Here is a 20,722-nt window from a genome sequence, read left to right on the forward strand (position 1 = left end):
TCAAGTTGGTTAAACAGAAAGAGGGCTTCGAGACGAAGATCTAGGCGCATGTTTCACCTGATTTGGATAAACGAGCGAAAAGATAAACTAAACCGAAAATCAGGGCAGAAATCGCGATCGAAAATAATTGCGAAAAAACCCTGGAAAAAACGAGACGAACAGGCTAACGAACAAACGTTCGCTGTCTGCGCTAACTGACGAACAGCGTTCGTTAAAACGAACGTATGGACGAACGTCCGCTATTTAACTAAACCGAAGAAAACCGAACAAAAACCGATCTACATACTAAAAACCGATCTAGGTTTTTTTTACCGAAAACATAACCGACGAAAACCGGCGGCGCGACTCCAGCGGGATCCGCGGCGGCGGCGGACGGCAGCGCGGCGAGGCAGCGGGCGGCGGCAGCGTAGGGTGGCGGCGAGGCAGCGCGGCGGCGCGCGGCGTGCGCGGCGGCGGCAGCGCGCGGCAGCGGCGGCGGTGGCTGGGCGGCGCTAGGGTTAGGGTTTGGGGCGGCGGCTGGGCCTCGGGGCGCCTCGGGCTTGGGCTTATAAAGCCTGAGCTCGGACGAGTCCGGCTCGGGTAAGGCCCGATAGGTCGGTTGACTTTTTTTAAAAAATAATCCTGACGCGTAAAAACTAATGAAAGAAATACTAAACAGAGTCCAAAAATCCTGAAATAAATTTTCGCAGTCCTCTAATAATATTGCGGACAAAGTGAACATTTATTTGGGCCTCTAATGCAATTTTGAAAAATGCATATTTTTCCTAATTCAAATAAAATAGCAATAAAATCCAAATAAAATTATTTATTTGATTTTAGTATTTTTCTTCCAACATTTCATTTATTTTGGAGAAGTCATATTATCTCCTCTCATATATTTTAATATGAAATATTTTCGGAGAGGAAAAATAATTAAAACCAAATGATCCTTGTTTCGATATTTGAAAAAAAATCCAATATGAAAAGCGTGAAATCCCCAACTCTCTCCATGGGTCCTTGACTTGCTTAGAATTTCAAGGATCGCAAAACGAAATGCAATAAAATATGATATGCATGGATGACCTATGTATAACATTCCAAATTGAAAATTTGGGATGTTACAAACCTACCCCCCTTAAGATGAATCTCGTCCTCGAGATTCGGGTTGGCTAGAAAATAGGTGTGGGTGGTCTTTGCGTAGATCATCCTCTCGCTCCCAGGTGGCTTCATCCTCGGTACGGTGGCTCCACTGAACTTTGCAAAATTTGATAACCTTGCTGCGAGTAACTCGGCTGGCAAACTCGAGAATCTTGACTGGTTTCTCCTCATAGGTCAGATCACTATCCAACTGTATTGCTTCCAGGGGCACTGTATCTCTCAAAGGGGTATCGGCCATCTCAGCATGGCACTTTTTCAACTGGGAAACATGAAACACATCATGAACTCCTGACAGTCCTTCGGGTAACTCCAACTTGTAGGCTACCTCTACCATACGTTCCAAAACTTGGTATGGTCCTATAAATCTCGGGGCTAACTTTCCCTTAACTCCAAAGCGTTTAACTCCTCGCAGAGGTGACACTCGCAGATATGCTCTGTCTCCGACTTCATAGGCTACCTCCTTGCGTTTTGAGTCTGCATAACTCTTCTGCCTGGACTGAGCTACCTTCAGTCTATCTCGAATCAGCTTAACCTTCTCTTCTGACTCTTTAATCAAATCCGGTCCAAACAACTGATGGTCTCCGACTTCATCCCACATCAACGGTGTTCTGCACCTCCTTCCATACAAAGCTTCAAAAGGTGCCATCTTCAAACTGGCCTGGTAACTATTGTTGTATGAGAACTCTGCGTATGGCAAATTGTCATCCCAACTAGATCCATAATCTAGCACACAAGCTCTCAACATGTCATCCAGAATCTGATTGAGTCTCTCGGTATGTCCATCTGTCTGCGGATGAAAAGTTGTACTGAACTCTAGCCTGGTACCCAAGGTCTGCTGCAGCTGGTGCCAAAACTTTGAAGTAAACTGTGTTCCCCTATCTGATACGATGGTCCTCGGAACTCCGTGCAGACATACGATCCTGGTCATATATATTTTGGCCAACTTTGCACTGGTACAGGTGGTCTTCACTGGGATAAAGTGAGCTACTTTGGTCAAGCGATCCACTACTACCCAGATAGAATCATATCCCGATCGGGTCCTGGGCAATCCGGTGATGAAATCCATGTCAAGCTTGTCCCACTTCCATTCGGGTATCGGCATAGGTTGTAGTAATCCTGCTGGCTTCTGATGTTCTGCCTTCACTCTCTGACATATATCACATACGGCTACATACTCGGCAATATCCTTCTTCATTCCAGTCCACCAGAAACGCTCCTTCAAATCTAAATACATCTTGGTGTTTCTAGGGTGTATCGAGTATGAATAGTCATGAGCTTCCTGTAGTATCAACTTCCTGATCTCAGCATTGTTGGGCACATATACACGGTCCTCAAACCACAAGGTGTCATGCTCATCCTCACGAAAACCCTTGGCTTTTCCTTTTCTCATAAAATAGGCAGGGGCATTAGTCAATCCAAATGACATAACCGTGTACTCATATAGCCCGTACCTTGTGGTGAAAGCTGTCTTAGGTATATCCTATTCTCGAATCATTAGCTGGTGGTATCCTGATCGCAGATCGATCTTGGAGAATACTTTAGCTCCTTGCAACTGGTCAAACAGATCATTGATCATCGACAGTGGGTACTTGTTCTTGATCGTCACTTCATTCAACGCACGATAATCAACAACCATTCTTAATGATCCATCCTGCTTCTCAACCAAGAGCACTGGGGCTCCCCATGGTGATGAGCTTCATCGAATGTAACCTTTCTCCAATAACTCCTTAATATGTTTCTTAATCTCCTCCTGATCATTTGCGGGTATCCGGTATGGTCTCTTCGATATTTGTCCGGTGCCTGGCAATAGCTCTATCAAAAACTCAATGTCTCGATCTGGCGGCATGCCTGGTAACTCCTCTGGAAATACATCTGGGTAATCCTTCACTACATGCACTTCCTCCTGAACCACTCCTGAGAGAGAATTTACTTGGGTTCTCCTTGGCGCATGCCTGGATACATACTTGATCCTTTTTCCCTCCGGGGTGGTGAGTAGTATTGACCTACTAGCACAGTCAATATTTCCTCCATACTTCAGTAACCAATCCATCCCGAGTATCACATCCAATCCTTGTGACTCCAAAATTATTAGGTCTGAGGGGAAAACATGCTACCAATGGTTAAGGGTATCCGATCGCACCATTGGCTGGCCATATACTCTGCACCTGGTGAGCTTACTAACAAGGGTGTCCTAAGGGCTACGGTGGGTAACTTAAACTTGTCCACAAATCCCCTTGAAATGTATGAATGCGATGCACCAGTATCAAATAGAACAAGAGCGGTAAATGACTTAACCAAAAACTTACCGACAACTGCATCTGGCTGCTCTTCAACCTCCTCCACGTTCACGTGGTTCACTTGTCCCCTGTTGAAAGGGTTGGGCTTCTTCCCAGCACTTCCATTGCCATTTCCGTTCTTCAACTCCGGGCAATCATTGGCGTAGTGCCCAGTCTTCCCGCAGTTGAAACAGGTAATGCGACTTTGATCCTTCTTGGCGGGTGTGGCTGGGTTAGAGCGGTTCTGATTGCTGCCTGCTCCATTCCCGTTTCCATTCTTGGGGCCACTGTGGTTATGCGTACTTCCTCCATTGTGAGTGTGGCCTCCATGGTTATGGGTATATCCTCCCGTGTTCGGGGTAAATCGAGGCTTCTGCTGAGCTCCTGAATTGTACTTCCCTTGTCCATACTTCCTTTTGCGGCTCTCAATCTGCTGTTGCTTCCCTTCAATCATAAGAGCCATGTCTACCAACTCCTGGTAGTTAGCGAATGTTGCTACCATCAACTGCATGCCCATCTCATCATTCAACCCTTCCATAAACTTCTCCTGCTTCGCGGCATCTGTGGCCACATCATTAGGGGCATAGCGAGCTAACTTACTAAACTCATCTACGTACTGAGCCATAGTACGGTTTCCCTGGCGTAAGTTGTGAAACTCACGCTTCTTCATGTTCATAGCTCCAGTTGAGACATGTGCAGTGCGGAATGCTTGTGGAAACTGATCCCAAGTGATGTTGGCTATAGGGAAAGTGGTTGTGTAATTCTCCCACCATGAGGTTGCTGGTCCATCCAACTGATGTGCGGCAAAACGCACCTTCTCTGCATCTGTGCAACCTGCGGTGGTCAACTCCCTTCCAATCCTGCGTAGCCAGTCATCCGCAACTATTGGCTCGGTGCTACTGGAAAACACTGGCGGCTGCAACCTCAGAAAACGGGCTAAGTTGTCAACTGGAGGTGGTGGTGGCGGGTTGTTGTTGTTGTTGCCTTGATTCTGTACTAATATCTGCATCAAGGCATTCTGCTGCTGGATCAACTGGGTGATCTCAGGTGGGAAGACAAATCCAGTGTCACGTCTCGGAGGCATCTGATGGGTTTAGAGGGGAGAGATTAGAATAGAATGAGGTCTAGTGAGAAAGCACTACCCATATGCACATGAGACAAACACAAACATATCACACCAAATCAATTCAAGCAAGGGCATACAATCGGTCTAGAACTATCATGACAAAGTGCTCGGGCTACTACTATATACATGGGGAAATACTACTAATCATATGGTGGTCATCTAGAAATTTTGATCGGTGGAAGACTCCATGATATCCGCTCCAGCTTCGTCTTCATAATCATCATCACTATCGTTGGGGTCGGAGTCGGTGTCGTCGATGATGATGTAGTCCTCAGAACGAATTTCCTTGGGTTCGTCGTCTTCTCCTCCTAGCGCGGGGTCTCCCATAAAAACTCCTAGGTTCCTTGTCAGGTCGTCATTCTTCTCCACGGGTATCATCATTTCCTCCTCATATCCATCACGTGTAGACTTGAGTTCCTCTTCTAGCTCTGTGATCCTGGTCATCGCCTTCTTCAAATCTATCATGCTTGCGCACATCTGGTTCTCCTGTCGACGAATGTGCTGGTTTAGCTCCTAGATGAAAGCTACAATGGACATGTCCCTCCTGGTGCTGACCATCTCCCATTGCTCATCTCGGCGTCGACATATTTGGTAGATAGTATCCTTGAGATCCTTGTGATAAACTTCGCCAATGCGTCCCATGGCGATGTGGGCTGCCATGCTCTTTCCTAGACTCCAGGTTGGTGCACCAAAGTAAAACTCTATGGGTTCTGTGACTGGCGTGAATGTCCTTCCTGGAACTTGAACTCGAATCATCCAGCGCTCTGGTAAAGTGGCGGTGTAGGTCCCGGTGAAGCTTGGTATTCCGGTGTTCAGGTACCTAGTGACTTCCTTCAAGTGTCGTCCAAAAGGTGTGTCTTCATCCGGTTGTGCAAACTTGTTCCTTGAGTCCGCCATCCTAAAGAGTAGAAAATGGAGAGGAGTCAGAAATGAGTAGAGAAGAGTGACCTATGGCTCATCTTAGTGGTCGTGTCCTACATTCAGCGTGTGCTCTGATACCATCTTATAGCGATCCGACCTCAGATGGTCAAATCTCTGTGTTCAGTGTCATCCCTGGATCGGTAATGCTGACACACACAGTACTCGAAGGATTTATAACAGAGTAGCAATCACACACTTATTACATCGAATGTCTCAAAAGAGAACTTATTACAATAAATATGGCTTAAGGCCATCTAAATAAGATAACAGCGGAAGGTTTGGAAGATAAAGTGAGTCCATCAACTCCAACGGCATAGCTGAGTGAACGACAACGACCTATTGCACCTTACTCGTCATCTGAAAAGTATGCAACATGATATGATGCAGCCCGGAACGGTTCAGCACATGGAATATGCTGGCAATATAACACAGTAGAGCAATGAACAGATAAATGCTATCACTACATGAAAATATGGCTGGTGGAGGCTCTATGGTTATATTGTTTTGCGAAAAGCCAATTTTTTCCTACAACAAAGGAATATAATTTATTTAACTATCATGGTAGTTGAAACATTGAGAATGGTACCCCCATCTCAATCCCAATTAAAAGTATTCGTCAGCAACCCAACAAATTAATTTAGAGTGATGAGATCAAATCAATAATTCAAGTACCAGATACTCAAGTTGTCCATAACCGGGGACACGGCTAACCATGATTAGTTTGTACACCCTACAGAGGTTTGCGCACTTTTCCCCACAAGACTCGATCTCCTCCGTTGGATTTCTCACACTTCAGGGTGTTTGAGAAACGGATGACCGAGACACAGTCTTTCAGAAGCATTAACTCTAACCCCGGATAGACAGTACCAACCTACATCCCCTACATCTGCTAGCCTACCACTAGAAGAGGTCATGCAACATACTCAACTATGCTAGAGCCCATAATAGCTTGTGGCTGCACACGGAAGTTTCTAGCATGAATAATCTTATGATCCCTTTGAGCCTGGGTGGCGGACCATAGGAGGATCACACGGTATAACCCCGGTGCCCTAAACCAACAATCCACCCAGATGTGCATTAAAGTTGCCACCTTAAGTTGAACCATTAATTAACAAACTCACATCTGTCATGGATACACTCAAACCCAATCCACGTCTACGAGCATAGCATGGCAATAAGCATAACGTAGAAGTAACTCCCAAGGGTTTGATAATAAAACAGGTAATAGGTTCTACCTCATCATCTACTTCCCAATACCCACAAGTTAAACACATCATAATCATGTAGTGTTTGAGGATTGTAACTAATGCATAAAAAATGGGTATGAAAAGAGTATGATCAATGTGTTACTTGCCTTGCTGACGATCCGCAAAACCTAGTGACTCGTAGTAGCACGCTTCGCACTCCGGGAATTCTATCGCAAACAAACAATAGCGTACAAAAGCACTCAAGCAAAGATGCATGGGTAAAACTCAAGTAAGAATATCTAACTAGAAAGTTCAACGGAAGAACTCCGGTTTGCAAAAAGAATCAAATCAAACGGAGCAACGAAACTCAAACCACGAAAGAAACAAGATCCGTTTACTAATCTGGACTAAAGTCAAATTTTACAGTACCAAAATCTTGTTCAAGTTGGTTAAACAGAAAGAGGGCTTTGAGACGAAGATCTAGGCGCTTGTTTCACCTGATTTGGATAAACAAGCGAAAAGATAAACTAAAATGAAAATCAGGGCAGAAATCGCGATCGAAAATAATCGCGGAAAAACCCTGGAAAAAAAGAGACGAATAGGCTAATGAACGAACGTTCGCTGTCTGCGGCTAACTGACGAACAGTGTTCGTTAAAACGAACGCACGGACGAACGTCCGCCATTTAACTAAACCGAAGAAAACCGAACAAAACCCGATCTAGGTTTTTTACCGAAAACAAAACCGACGAAAACTGGCGAAGAAAACCGGCGGCGCGACTCCGCCGGGATCCGCGGCTGTGGGCGGCAGCAGCGCGGGGCGGCGGCGGGGCGACGGGCGGCGGCGCGGGAGGCAGCGCGGCGGTGGCAGCGCGCGGCGGCGCTAGGGTTAGGGTTTGGGGCGGCGGCGGCTGGGCCTCGGGGCGCCTCGGTCTTGGGCTTATAAAGCCTGAGCTCGGACGAGTCCGGCTCGGGGACGGCCCGATAGGTTGGTTGACTTTTTTTATAAATAATCCTGACGCAGAAAAACTAATAAAAGAAATACTAAACGGGGTCCAAAAATCCTGAAATAAATTTTCACAGTCCTCTAATAATATTGCGGACAAAGTGAATATTTATTTGGGCCTCTAATGCAATTTTGAAAACGCATATTTTTCCTAATTCAAATAAAATAGCAATAAAATCCAAATAAAATTATTTATTTGATTTTAGTATTTTTCTTCCAACATTTCATTTATTTTGGAGAAGTCATATTATCTCCTCTCATATATTTTAATATGAAATATTTTCGGAGAGAAAAAATAATTAAAACCAAATGATCCTTGTTTCGATATTTGAAAAAAAATCAAATATGAAAAGCGTGAAATCCCCAACTCTCTCCGTGGGTCCTTGAGTTGCTTAGAATTTCGAGGATCGCAAAACGAAATGCAATAAAATATGATATGCATGGATGACCTATGTATAACATTCCAAATTGAAAATTTAGAATGTTACAAATGCATGTACTTTATGCATGCATGTATGGCAATTAATACATTGGAAAACATAATTTTTTGAGGAAAACAAAAGCATTAATTGGGTGTTTTTGCAAACTACAAAAAGTATTCCACCACTCACCATCTACCTTGGTTGTTGAGATTTTTGAATTGAGCCCTATAAGGCTGGTTGTAATGGGGTATCATATACTAGTATCATGCATATGATATATACTAGTGTATGATACTACTTCCGTAATGCATAGTATCATAAGTTAGTATCTTAGGTTGCCTTATTAATTGTCATGCATCACACAAAGTAGTACAACATTTAATATGATATGGTATCATGATATGATACCACATCCTCTCTTTCCTCATTTAATTGTGTGCCACATCATCCAGAAAGTCTAGTTGGCATGCATGATACCGCTATGATACTACCATTACAACCAGCCTAAACCGGAAAGGATGGAGTATGATACTAGCTAGTCTATGATATACTAGCTACCTCACTCAGAGCATGGTTAATAATACAGCCAACGGTCGGCTATAAGAAGTTGTCATGTCATATACATCCAACCACTTAGCGGGCATGTACAATAATAAGTTTTAAATATGTACTAGTTTATCAATAGTTGGCCCACCTTACATCCTCACAAAGTGTCTTGGGTCTCGTGTTGCGGTTGTCTCTACTAACCAAGAGCCCGCTTCTCTTCTCTCTCCTCTTCTCTTTCCTCCAACTAATAAGCACATATATATTATTCTATTCCTTATAGCCTGCTTATGTCACTCTATTGTACTTGCTCTAAGACTAGCCACAATGGAGAGTAACATACACTAGTAACATACACATATCCCTAGACTATGTTACTACCTTTCATAATGGGTAGTAACATAAGTATGGTAACATGCAAAGCCTCATTTATTAGGTTATAGACTCATATTGCATTGGGACATGTGATGTTACAGTAACTAGCTAAGTTACTCAAACTACCTCTCTCCTCATTAACTCATTGCCACATAAGCAAATTTGTTGAGTTGGACTCGATGTTACTGCTGAAGTTACTCCCACTGTGGCCAGTCCAATGCATAGTATCATAGAGTAGCTATTATCATATGTAGTACTTTATTTATATTGTCATGCATGACACATAATAGCATAGCATTTATTATGATACAGTTTCATGATATGAAACTTAACCCTCTCTTTCTTCATTTAATTCTATGTTAGCTCATCAAAATTGCCTAGTTGGCATGCATGATACTAGCTATGATACCCCCTTACTATCAGCCTAGCAAAGAAGGTGTACAGATCATTTGTGCGTCGCTTTGTGAGTTTTCATCCATTTGTTCGAGAAGCGGGGAGAAGTTTCAAACTTTTCGGCCGCAAGGTGCGGCCACTAGCGTAGGCCTAGTTTGTATTTTAATTACAGGAAATTCATATGGAGTTCAGACATCATCAAAATCGATGTGTGCCCGTGGCGTGCTCTCGCGGCCCCATGGGAAAAAATTGGTAAAGTTTGGCACAAGTTTTGATGACCGCTACTTCCAAACCGGAGCATCTCACATGAAGGATCATGGTTTCCAAAAGGAGACATGTCAATTCAAACTCCTGTGGCCGGTGACTTCATCGTTTGGCCTAAAAAATTTCCACGGTACGCAATTACCATTATACCACGGGTTTTATTTTCTGGCGCATTTCAGGTATCGTTAACTATATTTAAGACATTTTTTGAGATTAACATGCATTTTGTGCATAAAATAAAATTACAACCGGAACTGCATGTGTTGTCGAAAGGGATGAGCAACGTCGTTCGATTTGGGAGCATCCAACGGTGCAGATGTATGATCTGTGGGGTTTGGGTTCTGGCCAATCAGAAAGCACCACTCAGATCGTGGGCGGGGTGGCGGGGTTTGGTCGGCACACGGCTTTCATCAATGAACCGTGTGCTATTCACAAACTAGATTGCATATTTTTGTTCACACATACTGTAGTGCGATCAATTGAGTGTGCTACCTCTATGATATAATCTTTCCCTATTTTTTTAATCTTTCCCTAATAATAAAGCACGGATTGACTTTGTCGGGTTCACCGTCACAATGCACTTATTCCCGTGAATTTATGCTTTCAGTTTTTTCACCTATATTATTTTCTATATCCGAGGTGGTACTATTTTACCTGCGTATCTGGAAAAAGAAAAAAAATTAATAACAAATTGGCACGTACAGGAGTTGAACACACGACCAACCACTTCGCGGCCACGGGGCCAAATGACTGGTGTGTCTGATTACAGAGGGAAAGTGTATATATTTATACATATGCGAGATAGCTGAAAAAAAAAAGTAAATAATCCCACCTCGCCCACGTATATTGAATCACATCTGTTTAAATATGTCCGCGAGTGGCCTAGGTAACAAGCTAGCTCAGGAGCAGTACGAGGCGTGGCTCAGTTATATCCCTATATGGGAACACATAATTACCTTTCAGGAAGGAATTAGTGATCAGGAACGGAAGGCATTTTAAACGAGATTTAAGGAAGGGAGGCCACAAAATGAGTCAGGAAGGAATTAATGCATGGGGAGAAGTGTTGGGGGGCGCCCTGCCATTGCTAATTCAACGAGATTTAAAGAGGCGAGGCCACATAATAAAAGAGCAAGGAAGGAAATTAATCCATGAGCATGAAGGTGATGGATTTGGATTTAAAGAGGCGCAAGGCCACGTAATAAAAGAGCAAGGAAGGAAATTATCCATGAGCAGGATGGAAGGTGATGAATTTGGGGTAGGTGGTGTGAAGTCTGAAGGAAGATGGAAGTCTTGATCAACTACAAAATTAAAAAGATTTACCTAATATTTTACGTTAATTAAAAAGATTCTCTATTTTTTGATTTGCTATTTTGCTTTTGATCCAAACAATGTTCCATATTTTGTTTTGATATCATAACCATGTTTATTCATATTCATATACAAAATGTGTCATGCAACTGACTGGAGATCAACTATAAAGTTAAAAAGATTTACCTAATATTTATTCTAAAATTTGTACTCTGAATGAAAATTGATTCAAACGATGTTCCATATTTTTTTTTGATTTTGTAAACATATGTTTAGTCACGTACAAAATTATTTTAAGACAATTAATTCACACTTGCTAGATTTCTTCAGATGCTTCATGAAATGTCTGAACCTGAACTTATTCATAAACTTACATTTAATGTTAGACCCCATTATCCCTAAATTTGATGTTAACTATGTAGCGGGACAGTTCCTTGACCAGACAAATTGTATATGAACCGGTGTTTTCTCCGTTGCAAAAGCACATGCATTGTGCTAGGGAGCATGGGTGTGGTGATGGTGCACCATTGTAGTTGAGAAAATAACTCACCATCATTACAAGTCCGCAAAATTACAAGTCGGCACGAGAAGGAGCTCTCAAAACAACATGCTCGAGTATGATGATCAAGCTCATCACCTTGGGATTGATCATGTTCGTTATGAATATTAGCACAACAAGACCACAATCAACAATGATGGCGAAGGGAAGAAGTGGTAATGCAGATGGGTCACTAGGGACGTGTAAAAGGATTTGTTTCTCCCGTTGCAAAGCACAGATTGACTCCGTGAGTTCACCGTCACAATACGCTTCTTCCCGTGATTTTACGCTTTCAATTTGAATTTATAAAACATATACGTGAGGTGGTACTAATTTGGGGAACCACGTCGTGTACTGGGCCGCCTGTTAGCACGCTTCAAGTGCCTATTACTTCAGGCCCACCGAAGAGGTACGCTGCCGGGTCCGGACCTGCTTTGCTGATCTCCTTTTTTTAATCCAATCTCTCGCATCATGCCAGCTCGGCCCGTGCTGGACGCATCCCTCGCATCCAAGGACCCCTCGATCGACCGCGAGTTCCAATCTGGTGTCCGTCTACTTCGCTGGAGCGCCATGGACGGCTGAGCGGACATCGCTACAACACGTCCATTAAATGAAACCTTCGATTGACTGCAAGTTCCACCTAGATCGCCAAAACACCATCAACTTCGCCGGAGCAGCATGGAGGCCTGGGCGCGTGACTACGCAGATCCCTTCAATTGCTACGGCGCCCCACCAGCCCAAGTTCAATTTCCTCCTTCGCTGACGACCGACGCAGGCGGCGGTTCTCCAAGGACAGGCACTCAAACTGGACGGGCCCGCCCTGCCGAGGCGCTGAAGCGCCATATTGAGCGACGACAGCCGGCACGTGTTGGTCATCGCTCTTGACGGACTCAGATTGGCGTGCTGAGGCGGCGAAACACCGTGTTAAAGGACGGTGGCCGGCGCGTATTGCTCGCTCTCAATGGGATTCAGATCACGGGCCAAGAAGAGGTCCGTCTTGGTATGGAGGTGACTGGCCCGGAGCCCCAGACAACCGCCAGGAAAACCTACCGTCCAGTCCCGGCCGTTGTCGTCGTGAAGGGGTTGCACAACATGGCACGTACCGCGCAAGGATTTCATGCACACACCATGCAGCTGTTGGGCAATCTCCAGGATGAGAACGGGGTCCAGGTCGCCGTCGCGTGCAACCAGCACTCCAAGGGTATTAAGTAATCAAAATCTGCACGTTCAATCTTTCTTTTCTTTTCTTTTTTTCGCTTCTCCTTTTCTTATTGTATTTTCTTTTTAGTGATTAGGTAGAAGCAGCTTCACTAGGATATAGATGTGGGTTACATATAGGCGGAACTTCTTGCTATTTACTAAAGGAAACAAATACAATATTCTTACTCTCAAAAGAAACAAATGCAATATTCTTACTCTCATGGAACATGCAGAGAGCTACGTTTGACATGTGTATTTTGATCTATTCATACAATTTATTATTTCCAGAACTTCTTATGTCTACAGATACCTATTTACTATAGATTATTTTGCCCACTAGGTAGCTTGCTGCCAACTAGAACTTGATCAGTAGCCGGTCAATAAAAAGGTTACTTTAGAAAAAATAAACTAGAAATACAATGCTTTTCTTTTTTCTAACACAGTACAGATGCAAGCGCTCATATACACGCGCATACACTCACTCCTATGAATGTACACACGCACACCCTACCCCTATGAGCACCTCTGAAAGACTGAGGCGGCATATCATCTTGAAATTTACGAAGTCACCGTAGGCACCTCATCGTCGACGGGAACGTCTCCTCCCACTGAATGCACATCGCCGGAGATCCTGAAATACCACGGTAAACTTAGTATCCATGTGCAACTTCTCTAATCAGTTGATCCATACCTGAGTCATTAATTGTTCCTTTTCTGTTTATGTGTTTCCTGATCGGGCCCCATGCGACCTCTTGCGTTGAGCTCTTTGCTGCATACCTGTTGGTAAAAGCCAATAATTTACATAGTATTTCTCTGAGTGTAGCAAGTTTACTTGGTATACAATTTCCTTAGGTATGAGTATGTATGAGTATTTCTAAGTTGGAGAAGTAAAAACTTATCTGACTATGCATACACAGATGGTTCTGGTATGGCACTACACCATTATAAAACTTTTGATGATAGCTGGACAATCATCAAGTTTTCTTTTGATTGGCCTTTTTTCATTTCTATGGAATATCCCCTGACCTTTCGAAAAATATACCCGCAATACACAGTGACGGAATTAAAGAGAAACACCATGATATTCTGGTTAATCAACCCACAGTCCATCTTCTAAAATAAATCCTTTTAAAAAATATCCATTATTTTAAACACTAACTCCAATTTTAATATGCTATATATGAAATTTGATTAGAAAAATGTGTAGAATCTAAACATGGTGTTATTTTACCTGTTAACCATTTTTGAAATGCTATGCAGGATGCAACCTTAATCAATAGCGCATGATCCATTTTTCCTTCGTTTGGGCGCTGATCCTAATTGCAAACGAACACCTCAACAAACCAGATTAAACACGAAAGAAACCAATGATAACCACGCATGCACGCATCGGCAAATCTCGCAAGAAAAAACATATTTCTCATATTATGATGAGAGACATGCCCTTTGGATTGAACAAATTCAAGCACATAGTGGATGTGTGCGCACTGAGGCCACCATGAGCGATGCTAGAAAGAAGGATAAATGGCAACACGTATGGGATGCCAGGTTGAAATAAAGGACGTGAACCTATTCGGGAGTCATGATTATTGGTTTAGGGAGGTGTGGTATTTTTTCCCGTTGCAACGCACGGGCTCTTTTGCTGTCACAATACGCTTCTTCCTGTAAGTTTACGCTTTCACTTTAAATTTAAAACATATACGTGTGGTACTAATTCGGGGAACCACGTCATGTGCAATCTGACTATGCATGCGGTGCCAGGCTGCCAGCCCAAAACAATTTGCAACCGGGCCGGATCGACCTCCCGAGACACGCAAACATGGAATCTGACAAACGATGCGTTGCCGCAGCAGACTCGGCCTCCTTCCTATTCTTTCGTCGATCTCCCTCGACTTGGGCTTCGTACATCGAGATCGAGAGAGGCTCTTACCTGCGAGGCTGGGAGAGAGCAGTCAGGCGGCGGCGGTGGCTCGAAGCACAGTCAGGCGGTGGCGGCTAGCGCGACGCCCGCAGCCACCTCACGTTCCCTCGATCTTCATCCTATTAGCTTTCGCCACCGTCACGCCGGTCCAGGCCCTGCCTCTGCCTGAGGCCACGCTAGGGCGCCGCCACCCACCTCACCCCCTTTGCACACCCAATCTCTCTTTCAGATCCAGATCCAGGCTGCTCATCGGTGTGGATCCCCAGCCGAAGCATGAACATCGATCCAGGCAGACCTCCTCTCCGAATTCAGCCACTGGGGCATGGCTCCCCTGCGGTTTGAATCTGGGCGCTCGTCAACAGAGCAACCAGAGAGGTGAGCTCTGGCTTTGGATGCGTGGAGGGTAGGGGCCAGAGCCACCACGGCAGCCACGAGAGCGACATGGGCCTGCCATGCTCGTCAACGACTTCCTCGAGAGCGGCGATGGAGGTGGAGACTCGCGCAGCAGCAGCGACGGCGAGCCCGACGGTCCCGACCTCACCCACGCATTGCTGTTCACAACCATGGCTTACCCCCCACATCGTGTTCGTCTGCTAGGCATGTTGGTTAGGTAGCTGGCTCTGCTTCAGAATCTCTGATCAGTACATGTTGGAGGAACATCTCTGCAATCACATGTATAGCAGTCGCTTACCAGTATATATTTTGGGTAGCAGCTACTCCCTCTGTTCCTAAATATTTGTGTTTCTAGAGATTTCAACAAGTGACTACATACGGAGCAAAATGAGTGAATATACACTCTAAAATATGTCTATATACATCCGTATGTGATAGTTCATTTGAAATCTTTAAAAAGACAAATATTTAGGAACGGAGGGAGTACTTTCGAGTAAATTGTTGGTATATAGTAAGTACAGTGCTGCTATCCCGTTTTGCTCAGAATTTACTCTGTAGAACCACAGTGCATGATAACATGAACAAAAATATTGATATATGTGGCATGTTGATTTTACTCCATGACCACAGGGGAGAACAAAAATAGATGTACAAGCAAGCTGAAAACAAGAAGGAAATTGAGTTGCTTTCCATGGTTCACTCACCATTGTTCTCAATCCATAAGACAGAGCTTCAGGCTTGGTTCAAAATCACATCCATGCTTAGTTTCTTACCATCTACTTATTGCTTGGTTATTTATCTGTCTATTTTATTGTTATACTAGCAGACATTCTCACAAATCTTGCCCAATGTTTTGACATTTTCAGTACCTTTTCATTGGCTATTTCTTTGAAGCTTGAATTACAAAAAGGATAAAGGAGAAATATTGTGTACCATGGTATGATATAATATACCAGTTCCATGATATGTGGTAAATTTCCATGGAAATTGCCTAGAGTTTCTCATCTTCGGTAATGCTGGCAGAGAGTGGGAGCACAAAATCGTTTGGAGATTTATGATGTGAGATCTAATATATAAATCTTTATATATTCATCTTTTCTTAGTTAACCTGCTTTTCGGAACAAATTGTCATAATACATGTAGGAAAAATAATACATGTAGGAAAAATATATGTGCAAGGATATGAATTGTCCAAGCTCAGGCCACTGCTGGACAAGGTACTCACCTACTTTGAGGTAAGACAAAGACAGACAAGTTTAGTTGTAACTATCTATAATTGCATGTTTGTTGATATGGAGGTTGTCTGCCATATTTTGTGAAGATGTTTGTATGAATAACTAAAATATTCGAAAATTTATTTGAACTGTTTTCAATCTTTCTTTATTTTAGCTGAAATTTTGTTTACCATAATTAGTTCACATAAGCAGTATTACTACATGGAATTAATGTTCTTTCACGTGTACTCCCTCTGTATAGGCATGCATCTGGCAAGGTGTTCATTGGTGTGGAACTCTGGCATCCGGCAAGGTGTTCATTGGGGCAGGGATCGATGGAGACGAAGTTGTGCATGACGAAATCCCTGAAGTGGCCCCTAGATACTGCTGAATGACCGGGTCACAGGCGGCATCCATCCAATCTCGCCGTTCCGCCGACTTAGCAGGAACACTATCCGCTCGTGCTCCACCCTTCACCGGAACTCCGTCTGACCATGCTTCACCCGAGATATGTACTACAGTTTCAGAAGATAATTAATACCCAATGCATAGCTTCTCTGTTGCCCAATGTACCACAACTTATTATGCAATCCAGTTCTGCACCACTGGAGCATTATTATTTATGTAATAATGCTTCTACTTTCTGCAGAAGCGACAATAAAACCTCTCTTGAGAATCTAGCACATAAGGCAATTGTATGCTGGGTTTTAGACATAGACAATGCAGCTGGGAATATTAATCGTATGTTGGGTTTCAGACATAGGCAATGCAGCGACCTAGAATTGACTTGAAGTTGTTTCTTTTGCTGAGGTAGGACGTAGGAAACATGCAGCTTGAACCAGAGCAGAAAAATGTACTGCAATTTGGTTGCATCTTTAATATATGTCTAGAGGTATAATGTATATGTAGTAGGTGCGGTTCTGTTGCTTCTTTTATTTTCTTTTACATAGTCTATTGACTGGTAGCAGGATGAGAGGGAAGTTAGCAAGTCACCAGCTTTGAAAGAATAATTTTTTTCTTCAGTATTTAAGCAATTACTTACTTTTGAAGAGTTATATACATTCAAAATCAGTGTATATGCTTGTTTCCCTATTCATATCCCTTATTTATATCGTTACTTTCAGAAGATTTACGATCATTTCACTGAATTATTCTGAACTAAAGTTCTTATAAGGACCAAGGACTCCGGGTGCATAAACATGTTTTTATTGTACTTAATCTGTATCACCCACTCCGGATGCAGAGACAAGTATATTTAACAAGGATTCCTTATGCATAATAGTGAAATGAATCTAGCGAGCCTGTTCGATTCTGTTCTTGACTATATCTAAAAGATATTGCCTCCTCACCTAGGATCTTTGGAAACAATAACAGAAGCTTTATTAGACCTTAGCCCCATTCTTCCAATTTCTAAATCCCAGAATTGACGAGACCTTGGTTAGTTTGGACTCATAGTAATGTGTCAATTAGACACAGAGCCTTGTCATTCTGATTCACGATGGCATGGACGTATATCATATGTTCTCTCTTGCTTTGTATTTTATCTTTGTAACTTCGAGGACAAGACTAAATAGTAGTACTTCATTATCTTTGGAAATCAACTATACCAACTAGAACTAGAAGTAGAGGCCTGTATTAACTGAAGCAAAGTCACTCTATCTATATTATGCCAGTAGGCTAATGTGTCCAGAAATTAGACAACAGGGGGAAGTTAGCAAGTTACCAGCTCTGAAAAGCAAAAATAATAATTCAGTATTCAGGCCACTACTCAATTTGGAAGAGCTATTTCTTCACACAAGATAGATATGTGAGCTTTTTCTAAACTGTAGGAAATCATAAATTACTGTTATTGTTGAACTGAATTAGCGAGTATATATTGCTTTTGATTTCGAAAGTGAAAAAGAAACTCTTTATGTTGGACGTATCCCTGTGGTAGTGACAACATTTTTAATTTACTCACGAGCGGCGTTTAGATATTATTTGATATTATTTGATGACAGAAGTTGAAGACTACCTACTAGGTTTGAGGCACTAATTTCATTTGCTATGCTGGGTAACCATGAAAAAGTTGGGAGTGTAGTAACCATGCTAAATCTATTCAAGTGTGTTAGTTTATGCATATCAGTTTACAATGTACATGCACCATTGGGTTTGGTTCTGTTTTTTCCTCTGAAGTTGGCTTTGGTGCTGTTTGTGTCCTTAACCAAATATAGTCTTTTGGAGCTTGCCATGGCACACATTTTGTATGGATTGCTGATTAGAAGAGGTGATGGTGTGGTTTCAGCTTTCATGTTTCTGGTTTCAGAGATGACACATTGGTTGCCTTGTGCAACTCAATCCAAAATAAATGCAAGTCAATTATTGTGGATATTGTGGAGTACTATGTATCGGGTCCTGTGTTGCGCAATGAAGGTTTTATACTGAAAATAAGGAATATTGTGAGATGTTGATCCATTGTGCCGTAAAATATATAACCATAATAATGCATTATCCACAACATATTTCGGCATACAGAACTGCCTTCACACATAGACCGTACGTCAAATGTGGTCAGCAACATCATTTTTTGTTTACATGTTCCGGAACTTGGTTGTTTTTCGTCCCTAAAATGGGTTCACATCGGGGGTGTGAATTTGTAGTAGCTCCAACCAATGGGTTTCTTTCCTTGGTCTTAAGCCACTGTGATTTGATAAGGAATATCACAAATTTTGCATCATTCAGGACTAGCAGTAATAAAAAATGCACTCGTTCAAGCTTCTCCGAGCACTCCCTATCCAACCACATTTCTTCCACCTGAGTGTAGTAGCTGGAGGAGGCGTCGCTCGAGTGAGAGTGTGGCTTCTTGACCATCTACTTGCATGGTTGACAACGACCTGCAGCAACGCACGGGCACATTTTTTTAATAATAAAGCACTGAGTGCTTCTGGTCGTCGTCAATGAAATTGCTCCAAAAGTTGCAAAATATTACCCACCGATGTCATCTATAAATAATAAAAATGTTTCACAAAGGGGAATCTCTCCATGGGCCGGCCCAGTAAAAACCTTTTATATTGCGCTTTGCGCGCGCTGGGAGAACAAACAGCGCCTGTTTGGGCTGGCCCATGTCCGGGTGGCCTGTTTTTTAGTTTTCGTATTTTATGTTCGCTTTTCTTTTCCGTCTTTGTTTTTTCTAATTTAAATAATTTGGTAATTAAAAAAACGAAAATGAAAAAAAATGATAATTTTGAAATACAATGTTTAATAATTCAAAATGTTTGTGGACTTAGAAAATGTGATCTTAAAAAAATGTTCGGATACTCAAAATATTTACAATTTAAAAATAGATGTTTGAGAAATCAAAAAATGTTCACGTTTTTTAAAAAGTTCATGTATTCAAAATATTAATGAAATTGAACAAAATTTTGCCAGTTCAAAAAATATTACCATGTGTTCATAATTTACAATAACTATTCATAATTTACAAAATAGTTTATTGATTCATAAAATGTTTGCTGATTCAAAAAATGACAATGCATTTTCAAAAAGTTTGTTAAATCAAAAAAATGTCTGTGAATTTCAAAAATTGTTCCACCAAACAATTCCAAAAGAACGTTCTTCGATTCTAGAAATGTTCGCCTATTCAAGAAAAAACATTTAAAAATGTTCACAATTAAGAAAAATGTTTGCAAATAGTATGAAATGTTCTTGATTTTAGAAAATGTTCAAAAAATGTAAGAATGTTCACAAATTATGAACTTTTCATGATGTCAGATATGTTCACGAGTTTTAAAATGTTCATGATTGTAAAAAATTGTTCACGATTTCATGAAAATGAGAGTGATAATGTATCTCGCTGATGCAACAAAATGTTCATGAATTTTTTCACCCCTTGCAACGCACGGGCACTTTTGCTAGATAAGAAAATGTACGTGGATTTCAAAAAGTGTGCCACCAATTTCCAAAAAAATATTCGTCATTTCTAGAAATGTTCGCCGATTCAAAAAATTGTTTGAAAAATATTTACTATTTTAAAAAAATGTTTGCAAATTGTATAAAACTTTCATGAATTTAGATAATGTTCTTCATTTTAGAAAATATTGAAAAATTTGTAAAAATGTTCATGGATTTGAAAATTGTTCTCGATTGTAGGTATGTGCACGAGTTTTAAAAAATGTCCATGATTCCATGAAATTGAGAGTGATAGTGGATCTCGGTGATGCAACAAAATATAGTCATGGCCATTGGAGATTATGGATTTTTTTCTCCCGATGCAACGCACGGGCCCTTTGCTAGTAATAATAATAATAACAAAAAATAGTTCATATTCATTGCCTGACAGCATATCAAGGTCAACATATTAACGGTTCTTACATCAACAGAAAATCGGGCATAACTCACAAATTCAGTACACGCGACAGTTCTAAATTGAATAAATTAAGTTGCAGGGTAGACATAAAGACTAGTCTTACGGCTTAATTCCCATGTACATGGGGGAACGGGATCATTATGTTGACCCCGAAT

General features: G+C 42.0%; 1 long non-coding RNA gene across 1 annotated transcript; it reads left to right on the forward strand.

The window, feature by feature from the left end:
* Window positions 1-14,487: 14,487 nt before the first annotated feature.
* On the forward strand, window positions 14,488-16,978 carry LOC109765045 (uncharacterized). Its single transcript, XR_005772969.3, has 2 exons — window positions 14,488-16,243; window positions 16,485-16,978. It is a non-coding gene; the product is annotated as an uncharacterized lncRNA (long non-coding RNA).
* The last annotated feature ends 3,744 nt before the right edge of the window (window positions 16,979-20,722 follow it).

The sequence above is a fragment of the Aegilops tauschii genome, chromosome 1, assembly GCF_002575655.3.
Source record: "Aegilops tauschii subsp. strangulata cultivar AL8/78 chromosome 1, Aet v6.0, whole genome shotgun sequence".
NCBI lineage: Eukaryota > Viridiplantae > Streptophyta > Magnoliopsida > Poales > Poaceae > Aegilops > Aegilops tauschii.